The sequence below is a fragment of the Cervus canadensis genome, chromosome 9 (assembly GCF_019320065.1).
Source record: "Cervus canadensis isolate Bull #8, Minnesota chromosome 9, ASM1932006v1, whole genome shotgun sequence".
NCBI classification, from domain to species: Eukaryota; Metazoa; Chordata; class Mammalia; order Artiodactyla; family Cervidae; genus Cervus; species Cervus canadensis.
In genome coordinates, this window is record NC_057394.1 from 83,469,886 (window position 1) to 83,481,975 (window position 12,090).

The 12,090-nt window shown below is 44.8% G+C and overlaps 1 protein-coding gene across 1 annotated transcript in view; it reads left to right on the forward strand.

Moving 5' to 3' along the window:
• CRYL1 (crystallin lambda 1) overlaps window positions 1–12,090 on the forward strand; it is a 52,940-nt gene that overhangs the window by 24,489 nt on the left and 16,361 nt on the right. The gene's annotated exons all lie outside the window — the stretch shown is intronic.

A 12,090-nucleotide genomic window follows, 5' to 3' on the forward strand; every position in this document is an offset into this window, starting at 1 on the left:
TATTAACTGTCTGCTGCCTCCCTAACCCCTAAGGAGGGAATCCCCTTCTTTAGAGAGGAAGAGTTGGAAATGGATGTCCTTTATTGTGAGCATCGTGGTACAACGGAATTACCCTGTTCCTTAGACCCAGTTAACCTGATACGTTTCGGGTACTTTCCTGAGACATTATTCCTGAAATGTTAGAATAGGTGAGAGTCATTGTTTTAAAAATGAGAAATGAGAAACAAGTTATCTTGAGTCCTGCCACCCTCACAAAAGACCTGTTTTTCTTTTTATTTATTTGGCTGTATTGGGTCTTAATTGCGGCACTCGGGACCTTCTTTGCGGCTCACAGACCCCCTAGTCACGGCGCAGGGAGCCCCCCTAGTTGCGACTCATGGACCCCTAGTCATGGCGCACTGACCCCCAAGTTGCAGTGCACAGACCCCAGGTTGCGGCTCACAGTCCCCCTAGTTGCAGCGCGCGGACCCCCTAGTGGAGGCGCACGGACCCACTAATTGAGACACGTGGACCCCCTAGTTGTGGCCCTTGAGCTTAGTTGCCCCTCGGCATGTGTAATCTTAATTCCCCGACCAGGGATCAAAGCCGCATCCCCTGCATTGCAAGGCCAATTCTTAGCCACTGGGTCACCAGGGGAATCCCATGGTACTGATTTTGGTAATCTGTTTTCTAGCCTATTTGGGGTAGATTTTTTCATCACTGGCCTAAAGAAGACACAGAATATGGCAAACGCTATGGTCAGTCGTTGCCGATAGCCTCAAGCTGCAGCTGCCTTGGTGTCTCCCTGGTGCGTTTTCTTTCGCATCCTTGGTCTGAGCGTTCAGCTGGGACCAAGTACGTGTGTCCTAGAGGCGTGAGAGCCATGCCTGGGGAACGAAGGACAATTCCGGCTGGAAGGGACTCTCTGGAGGGAAAGCTCATTTTGTGTAATATTCTGCGGCCTGACTCTCATGCCAGGAAGAGGAGGATGAGGTGCTCTGGAAGCCTCCTGTCTGGGTGAGATGGTTTGGGGCGTGGAATGCACCCCTGTCTGCTCAAGTTATCACCTGTCCTTGGTCAAGAAAAGGATGGGAAAGGCTGGCGCCCTGGCAAGGCCACAGGGCACTTCTCTCCGTGAGAAGCTTGCACCTCCCTTGGGAAGTAAGTGGGACTGGAAGTAAATTGAACACACAGCTCAGAGTGGGGAGGGGCGAGGAGAGGGTGCAAATGATCTGGGGGACAGGCAGCTTCCACATGAGGGGGAGGAGTCTTCCTACATGTCCTTCTTGAGTAAAATGAAGCACCGTGTGTCTAAGGAAACTTCTGCTGCAATGACCAGAAAGTTGTAGAATGGGAGTCCATCTGTGGGGTGATCTGATTTTTCAGGGGGAAATGCTGGGAAAAGACACAAGTGTCTTGGAGGTGGAGTTTTGTGAGATTTGTCCTTTTCCTTGGCCGTATTTTCTAGATTTTCCACAATGAACATGTATTACTTCTGTGGTAAAAAGCACACAGATCCCCTGGCAGGTGCGCTGGGAGCAGCTGAGCCTGTAGTGGTCAAGACCTGGCCTTGGGAGACAGATAGATGCGGGGTCCACGGCTCGGCGCATCTCTCCCACAGTACACAAGCTTCAGTGCGTTCTCAGCTGTGCAGGAAACAGCTGTCTCTTTTCTAAGGCGTGGGTCATACACGAAATGATTATCCTGAGAATTAAATGAAAAGGTGTACAAAGCACATACCACATACCAACTGCTGTTGAAATGCTCAGGAAATACCAGAGTTTCTTATGCCAACAGGTTTTCTTAAGTTTTTTTTTATACCTGAGTTTGAGTTGGGCAGTTTGGGCTTTATTTCTGGCTATGAAGCACGCATGAATGTACGTTTCCTGCAAGTATTAGAAGAATCCTGTCATTGGCTATGGCTTTGTGTGCTCAGTTGCTCAGTCGTGTCTGACTTTTTGTGACCCCCATGGACTGTGGCCCACCAGGCTCCTCTGTCCGTGGAATTCTCTAGCCGAGAATACTCGAGTGGGTTGCCGTTTCCTCCTCCAGGGGATCTTCCTGACTCAGGGATCAAACCCACGTGTCCAGCGTCTCCTGCACTGGCAGTCTGTTGCTTTAGGGAGACATAAACTCGGTAGCTCCTCCAGGAGCTTGCCCAGGCCCAGGTGGGCTGCCCGACCGGGGCTTGTCCAGCCTCCTGCGTCCTGAGAACCTTGGTGTCGGGCGGTGGCTGGGCCTCCCCAGAGCCGACCGGTGACACCTGCCAGGCCTCCCGAGAGAAACAAGTGCTTACTTATTATGTTAAATGGCCTGTGTGAGTACGTGATGCACCTCAGCTCCTGCAGCTGCCAGGAAAAGGTTCCCACGTCTTCCTGGGAGGCCTGGCTGGGCCCCAGGACCCTCTGTGCTCAGACGTGTCGAGGTTGATCTTGTTGCCGGTTTCCGGCAGCAGATGTGGTCATCGCTTGCTCTGTGGGTGCTGGAAGGGCATCCTAGACACCCTAGACAGAGACCGTGTCTGTACCCTGATTCTCCAGATGTTTCCTGGTGCCAGGTGCCCCCTGGCACCTCACTCACCCCCGTCACCTCCCGCCCCCAGGCTGCTCCTTGCCGTCAGCACCTGATCCAGCACCTTTGGACAGTTTGGGGTCCCGCTCTTGTTCTCTTTGCTTTCGATTCTGTCTAGTGGGCTGTTCCAAGCAGTACCCCCTCCACCCGCACCACCTCCTGCTGCCCACAGGGTTGGGGTGGTTCACAGACCCTGCTCCCTGCTTCCCTCCCCTCCCAGCTCCCTGAGCTCTTGTTTCTTTAATAGTTTTGTTTGTTCTTTTAATGTGGTCCCCATCACATTTATTTTTGTTAAAAAAAATTTTTTTTTTTTTTTTTGCTATACTGCATGGCATTTGGAATCTTAGTTCCCTGACCAGAAATCGAACCTGTGCCCCTGCCTTGGAAGCGAGAAGTCTTATCCACTGGACCGTGAGGGAAGTCCCTGTTTCTTTAATAGTTTTAGGTTTGTTTTTTTTTAAGAGTGACATTCAATACATATTTTTAGTGGCTTTGGGAGATCCGCACTGTGATTTGGGACTGTAACTTCTGGCAGAATGGATGCTGGTGGCTCCTTGGTTAACACGTGTCCTTGGGCCCAGAAGGTGTGGTCGTGGTCGCCACAGGCCCAGCGAGGCTTGAGCACTTGACAGGTGCTGCGAACTGACACAGGTGTAAAATCCCCACTGGATTTCAGTGACTTACTAAGGAAAAAAGAAAAGAATGTAAAATATCTCAATAGTTTTTAACACTGATTACATATGAAAGTGACAATATTTGGGTATATTGAGTTGTTTAGTCACTCAGTCATGTCCGACTCTTTACGACCCCATGGACTGCAGCACACCAGGTGTCCCTGTCCAACTCTATGGAGTTGGTGATGCCATCCAACCATCTCATCCTCTGTCACCCCCTTCTCCTGCATCTTTCCCAGCATCAGGGTCTTTTTCAATGAGTCGGCTCTTTGCATCAGGTGTTCAAAGTATTGGAGCTTTGGTTTCAGCATCAGTCCTTCCAATGAATAAAATGACAGTATTTGGATATATTGAGTTAAATAAAATTTATTGGTATAACTAAGTTCATCTGTTTCTTCCTGCTTTCTTAATGTGGCTACTAGAAAACTGCGTTGCGTACATGACTCACGTTGTGTTTCGTTGGATGGCTGGTCTGGAGCGTGAGGTCTCCTTGGCCCTGCTTTATCAGTTAATTGTGGTCCCTGCTGTTCCCCTGGGCAGGGCCTGTCCTTTTGGTTACTGTCTAAAGGGAAGTAACCACTTGTTTTACTCACCTCTGCACATTTGATCAAGCCTCTGCCCGGAGCTGTGCACTGTGATTCTGCTAGCACATTTGTCTTCAGACCTCCGGGAGTATTCTGAGTGAATTATCTGTGAATGTACTGTATGACACCATATCGACGATGCTGTTGATTATAAGATGTCTTCCAATGTGAGAAATGCTAAGGAAAACAAATGCATCTTAGAAGGTGACCCGCAATATTCTCTAACCCTTGACCTATTTGGTGTTTTGAATTTCTTCCTCTAGTTAATTTGTAAATGATAAATCAAAATGCTTTGTAATGTTTTGCAGAGACCTTTAGAATGACGGACGTGGTGTCAGTGAAGTGGAGGAGTCTGGCTTCAGAGGTGGGCTCCTTACCCAGTCTCTCTGTCTCAGCCCTCTCCACTGTAAAATGAGGTGATCATGGAGCTGCTCCATTGCACTGAGAGCTGAGCGGGCACCTGTGAATTAAACGAGCTCCTTTTTATCAGCACCCGAGCAGCGCCCAGCTCAGAGGAAGTCAGCAAAGTGGGCTCAGCCTTCAGCCCCTCGGTATCCCCATTTACGACCAGGGAACCGAACTGACCAAGGTTAAACATGCAGTCAGTGGTGGCGGTAGGTCAGTGTTTATCTTCTCGAATCAGATTGCGTTTCTGAGCCAGAAGTGAATGTAAGAGTTCTGGCTCAGTGATGCATTTTCCCTCACGATCCTGGAATTGGATGAATGTTGCATCTCATGTGAACTCCTTCCCACATCAGCTATTCTCAGAGTTAGAGAGACTGGGCAGGTGGGCGCTCAGCCCCAGGAAGGATGCCTGGAATTGCCCAAACCTTCGGATTTTTCACATTAAGCAAGTGAGAAATTGGAATTTTTATTTCTGATTTTTAAATCTTAGTTCAGGTTTTCTTTTTTTCTTTTTAATAATTACTTCATTATTTATTTGGCTGCGCTGGGTCTCATTTGTGGCACGTGGGATCTTTTAGCTGTGGCATGCAAACTCAGTTGTGACATGTGGGATCTAGTTCTCTGACAGGGATCCAACCCAGACACTCTGCACTGGGAATGTGGAGTCTTTCCTAATCACATTGTGACCATGTGTGACCTCTGACCACAATCTGGTGTATTAATTCTGTTTGACACTACTTGTTTCCTTTGAGAACTTTCATGAGTATTTTCTTCTTGACCACTTTGTTTTACTTCCTTCAAAGACGTTTCTCTCAGGCTGGTGGATATGTATATAACCCTGTTGTTTCGATGGTGACTTAGAGAGTGTTAGAGTTTTGTATCCAGTCTTCATTACAAAACACATTTTTGGTAGGAGGAGGAGGTCTAATAAAGGCTTAACATAGATGTTAAAATACCTAACAGAATATTAGCAAATCAGATCTAAAAATATACATAGAAATTATATATCATGACCAAGTAGGACTTATTGGAGCTATACAAGGCTGGTTCAATACTTGAAAATAAATTAATGTAATCCATTACAATGCACTGCTGTTATTTTTGCTTTGGATGTTCACTTATATTTTAGAGCAATTGAAAACAAAACACTTATTTTATCTTCATTTACTCCATTTCCAGTGTTCTTCATTTCTTTGTATAGATCCAGTTTTCTGTCTAGTTTTTTTTCCTTCTGCCTGCAGACTCCCTTAAAATTCATTCCTATTCTTAGATTCATAGGTTGGCTTGGAATGAATTCCTAAACTTACTGTTTTTCTCGGAAAAGTTTTTGTTTCTTCATTTTTGAAAGATGTTTTTACTGACTATAGAACTGTGAGTTGACAGGTATTTTTTCTTTTAGCACTTAAAAATGTCACTCCATTACTTTCCATCTTCTATGATCTCTCAAAAAGTCTTAATTTCGTTCTTGTATATATTATGTGACTCTTTTTCTGACTGCCTTCAGTATTTCTTTGTCTGCCTTACTCAGCAGTTTGAATATAACATACCTCTTTATCCCCAAATCCACATCCATGTGTGTGGATTTGGGGGTAAAGGGGGGGCGTTTATCCTGCATTGTGTTCTCTGAACTTCATGCTTGTGTAATTTTGGATTTTCTTTAGTTTTGGAATATTCTCAGCCATTATTTCCTTGAATGTTGTCTTCTGCCCCATTCCCTGTCCCTAGAAATGTTTGGATTTCAGTCACACATGTGTTAGATCATTTGATAATTTTCCTACAGGTCCTGGATGCTCTGTATATGGTCCTCAATCTTTTTGCTCTTTGTTTTTCACTTTGGCTAATTTCCATTGACTGGTCTTCAAGTTCACTGATTCTTTCCCGACTATGTTGAGTCTACTGATGAGTCAGTCAAAGGCATTCTTCATCTTTGCTCCTTTGTTTTTCATTTTTAGCATTCTCTTTGATATTGTCTTCCAGTTTCTATTTCTCTGTTGAAATCACCCATATGATGTTGTCCACATTTTTCACCGGAGCCTTTAATATTTTTAATCACAGTTACTTAAAGTTCAATGTCAGATTGTACCAGCATCTGAATCATACCAGGATCTGGTCCTGTGATCCCTCTGTCTCTTGGGTGTGCACTTTTTTGTATGCCTCATAATTTTTTGTTTTTGAAATCCAGACATCTTGAGCAGGACAGCAGATTTACGCCTGGGATTTGACACGCCTTTCCTCCTACAAGGCTTTTATTATAAGGATTTGGGTTGATCTAGTTAGGAGTTGGGCAAGTTTTAAGGTTTGCAAGTTCCTGTAGTCACCCTTGGTGCTTACAAGTTTCAAATCCTTAAGCAATTTGGGTATTTAGGGTGAGGACTGGCTGCCAGAGGGTTTTCTCCCTCAATATGTTCTTCACCCTCAGCTTTCAGTCTTCCCTTTGCACTGCTCTCAGAGAGAGAGTCTCTTTCCATGTTCTTCCTCTGTCCCTTCCCAGAAGTGTTCTTTTCTCACTAGTTACTTAACACTTGCTGGCCTGGGAAGGGTCTTCTGTTGGGATTCTGATTAAGCCTTTGTCTCAGGCAGCCTCCCCTGGTGGCTCAGATGGCAAAGAATCTGCCTACAATGCAAGAGACCAGTTTTGATCCCTGGGTTGGGAAGATCCCCTGGAGAAGAAAATGGCAACTCATTCCAGTATTCTTGCGTGGGAAATCCGTGAATAGAGGAGCCTGGCGGGCTACAGTCCATGGGGTCGCAAAGAGTTGAACATGACCGAATGACTAACTCTAGCATTCATTCCTCTTCCTGCCCCAGGGATAAGGGTTTTTATTTCAGTTCTCTTCTCCCACCTACAGTGAGTTTTCAGTAATGGTAGGTTTTGTGCTTTTATCTGCATCCACTTCAGTGAATTAAGATGTATTTATGTGACATGCTGAAGGAGTCAAATGTTGGACCACAGTTTACCTGTATGTTAGAACTTTTCAACATTTCTACATGTTTTTTAAAAATCTTTAAAAAAATACTTCTTTTTATTTTTTATAATTTAATTAATTAACTTTTGGGTGTGCTGAGTCATCACTAGCTACATGGGCTTTTCTCCAGTTGCCCAAGTGGGGGCCACTGCCTAGTTTGGTGGGGGCCAAGTGCAGGGACCTCTCATTGCGGTGGCTTCTCTGGTTGTGGAGCACAGGCCCTGGGCACAGGGGCTTCAGTAGTTGCAGTGTGTGGGCTCACTAGTTGTGGCACACAGCCTTATTGCTCTGAAGCATGTGGGATCTTCCTGGATCAGGGATCAAACTGTGTCTCCTGCATTGGCAGGCAGCCTCTTAGCCACTGGACCACCAGGGAAGTCCCAGAATATTTTAAATTATAATATTTTTTCATGTCAAGCATTTTAACTTAATTATAAATAAGTGATTTCCTAAAAGGTATAAATTGTTGGAATGAGATGGGGATAGACATACTATCAAGGCCAGCAGTTGTCACCTGTGTCCCTTCTCTTACCTCCATCCCCTGTGGTTACTTGAGAAAGGACCACTGCTGGAAGCAGACCACAGCCACCCTGGTCACCTCGACACCCAGTCCCCAGGAAGTCACATTCCTCAGGACAGCCTGCTCTGCTTTTTACTTTAGAAAGGTCTCTTATTGGGTATAGTTTATTCTAGATTACTATAGAACATTGTTTAGGATTTATAATATGCTTTAAAAGTGTTTTGATTTTTAAGGAAAAATGTGAGGCTTTGGTTAGAACACAGTGCAGTTTATTATCTGTGATATTGAAAATCTGTACATTTCTCTAACATGTGCTATTTGTTCTGGAGTAAGGTTTATGGGATTTTTTTTTTTTTTTGTAATTATAACATCCACCTCTTGAGAAGTCTAGTTATAGTAGTCTATTAATCTGATAGATTTTTAACAATTGTCCTCTTTCAAGAAATAGTGGGACTTCCCTGGTGATGCAGTGAATAAGAATTGGCCTGCCAATGCAGGGGACACGGGTTCAGTTCCTGGTCCAGGAAGATTTCACATGCTGCAGAGCAACTAAGCCCATGAGCCACAACTACTGAGTCTGCCTTCCAGAGCCCATGACTCACAGCTACTGAAGCCCATGCGCCTAGAGCCCATGCTCTGCCTCAGCAGAAGCCACCTCAGTGTGAACCCTGTGTACTGCAGCTAGAGAGTAGCCCCGACTTGATGCAACTAGAGAAAGCCCCCACAAAGCACAAAGACCTAGTGCAGCCAAAAATAAATAAATTGATAAATAATTTTTAGAAATAAAATAAATAGATGATGAAAAAAAGAAATTGCTGATGATTAAACAGGTTTCCCAGTAGTCATGTATGGATGTGAGAGTTGGAACATAAAGAAAGCTGAGTGCCAAAGAATTGATGCTTTTGAACTGTGGTGTTAAAGAAGACTTTTGAGAGTCCCTTGGACTGCAAGGAGATCAAACCAGTCAGTCCTAAAGGAAATCAGTCCTGAATATTCACCGGAAGGACTGATGCTGAAGCTGAAGCTCCAATACTTTGGCCACCTAATTCGAAGAACTGACTCATTGGAAAAGACCCTGATGCTGGGAAAGATTGAAGGCAGGAGGAGAAGGGGATGACAGAAGATGAGATGATTGGATGGCATCACTGACTCAATGGACAGGAGTTTGAGCAAGCTCTGGGAGTTGGTGATGGACAGGGACGCCTAGCTTGCTGCAGTCCATGGCATCGCAAAGAGTTGGACATGACTGAACAACTGAACTGAACTGAAACAGGTTGAAGCAAGAAATTGCTGATGATTAAACACATTGAAGCAAGAGACGTATTTAGTGCAAAGAGACAGAACTTATGATGTAGATCATGTCCATCCTCACGTTGAGAATGGATTCCCTTCTGCCATGGTTACAGTAGGATTTTAGCTCAAATTTCCATTCTTGCCATCTCTTTCCCGCTAGAATTGGCTAATAGAACTTCTTTGCATGTAAAATATCTTAAGCACCAAAGTCTTCTAGTTTAGTTTTTCTTTCTATCTGGAAAGAACATTGAAGACTGTTTCCAGATATTTTGCACTGGCAAATGTAGGTTTTTCTAGCAACAGGACGCCTATCTAAGATGCATGACTTGCCTTTAAAAAAAAAATCAGTGAAATTTCATTTTCCCCGTGAAAGTATTTGTTTTGGAAGCTGCACAGGGTTGCACAGTGAGTGGGCCGTCCGCAGAAGTCAGCGCCCTCTCAACCAGTCCCGCCTTTGCCTGGGGATTGTCCAGAATCCTGCCTCGTGGCCGCGCCCCCGCCTCGTGGCCGCGCCCCCTCCCCAAAACCGCCCTGCAGGGTCTGAGTGCTCTCCTTGGTGAATTCTATTGATCTGTGTGCTAAGTCACTTCAGTATCTTCCGACTCTTTGTGAATAAAACACTAAAGTATATAAATTGTTTACTTTAAAAAATTATAAGTAAATGAGAGAGAACAAAAAGTTAGACCTGTAATAATACCGTCATCCAGTGTCTTCCTTCTAAGTCTTTTATGCTGCTGCCGAGTAATCTTCTGATGTGCCAATAATAGTTGTGATACTTGGAAAGTTCCTTACACTTTCCTTGTCCTCAGAATCTGAGCTAGTGGTTGTGTGTGAGATTATCACTTATTATAGATACATCTCTCCCACTTCAAAACAAACGAAACAGAAATAATAGCCATTGCTTGGAAAATGTCAGAGTTTAATGAAACAAAGTCAAGCTAGTTACCTTCAGCAGTGAAAGAATTTTCGCTGACACTCGACATCTAGTGGCTTTCCCTGGACGGGCCCTGGAAAGGCACGGTGAGCCCCGGGGCACTCTCACCTACTGGGAGCGGGATGTATGTCTAGCTGTTTGCTGTCACTTCCTCCCAGCTGTCCATGGCCACCAAGCGAGAGCAGCCGCTCTCAAGCTTCGCGATCCGCCCAAGAGATGACCATTCCAGACAAGCAGTTCTCAGACAAGCAGTGAGCAACAGTGAGATGATGAACTCAAGGTTTGACATGGATAGAGGCGTCATGACCCTGGCCAGCACATGGAACACAAGTGGGTTAACAATGATGGCAACAATGAAACTTCAAGCAAATGTGCCGTTAAAACCCTTACATAATTGTAGCAGGCTTGGGTTTCCTGCCCTTCGAGTGTTCTTGCCTCTTTGATAATCAGACGATCTAAAGAAAGGAATAGAATTTCAGGGGAGAATCTGCAGGCCAGACTCACAATGAGGCCATTCACGGGGCTCTTTCATTAGCCTGCATAGTATCGGCATCACGATTCGTCTCTGGCTTCACTACAAGGCTCCATTTAAACCCAACCCAACTCGCAGACTTAACTGATCCAGGAATTACTCAATACAGCCCGCCAGCTACTGTAGCTTTTCCCCTTTGATAAGGGGTTTAACACAATGGGCTTCACAGTTCTTAAATGACTCCACTTTTTTCATCCTGTCTTTGAGATGTGGTGCTTATGTGACCTTTTGTTCTGAATAAAATTTCACGTGGTGTGACTATATTTTTTTAAACTACTAACAGACAGTATCGACACCTTACCCACAGAAGAAAGCTTTTAAAACCTTGTAGATGGTATAGAAATGAAATTCATGTCATAATATTTACCCAGCTAACTTCACTCTTATTAGATTATTAGATATTATTAAACTTGAAGATATTTTATTTTGGGGGTGATTCTGATAAAGTTACAAGCAGTACTTCTGCATTTCGCGTCGACTTTTGCACGCTGCTCGTTGTCTTCTGGTTTGTGCAGTTTCTGCCTCCACAGTGCTGATAGACGGACCAGGGCACCCTCAGCAAGTTCCTGGTGGGGAGGGTAGTGGAGAGCCTGATCTCAGAGTGGGAGACCCTCAGGAATGAATGTATTTGGCCACAAACCATTGGGAGTGCGGTAGGCTCCCATTGCACCTCAGAACTGTGGGTCTTAGACTTCAGTGAACACAAGTCATCAGAGTGATGGATAAGCATGCAGGTACCCAGACCCCATGCTGAGTCTGACTCAGTACGTCTGCGGTGGGGGCTTGAGGATTTGCATGGTTAACAGTTGATTCTATTATCGGACCCCACTAGGAACCATTACCCCAAATTCACTGGGGACTGTGGGAACTCAGGGACCCTAGTTAGTAGGAGTGACCCCTGGTGGGATTTCCTGGGGCGATGCTGGGAGGGGAGGGCACACCTGAAGGTCCAGCTAGCATCCCCTTCTGTTCCCCATCCCTCCACAGCAGGGCAGCACCCGCCCTGAGCATCCAGTTCTCAGGGACCTGCCTGTGGGCCTGTGTTTGTGCATCTGAGAACGGCTTCCCACCCCACCCCCGCTCTGTGCGTAATTTGAATTTCTGAACCGTCATTATCTGCGGTATTTAATCCAAATTCGCTTCTCTACCCTCCTCCGTTGCCCCCTTATTAAAATAATTTCAGATTTTTAGTAGCAAAGGTCTTTTTCAAAGGATTTCTGGTTAGAAGTGGACTCTCAAGAAGCCGTTTGGGAATTATGGATGTAGCATGTTTGCTCATTTCATGAAGATAAGATTTTTCCTTGAAGATAAGTTGATCTGATGATCAGGACACACAAGTGGTGGTGACTATTGTTGATATTCATACACTTTGCCTGCCGTGCTGTTGGGTGTTCTGTTTGTAGAATCCACCCCCATACAGTTGGAGGGCTTTTTTATTATGAGAATTTTCAGCCTGACACAGAACTAGAAAATACAGTTCCCATATATGCATCACACAGTTCCCAGAGTTACCAAGATCTGTCATACTTTTTGACAGCTATTTTTTTCCTGTTCTTAAATATTTTTAAAATTTTTATTTTTGTATTTTTTATAGTTCTTTTTAAATTTATTTTTAATTGGAGTATAATGGCT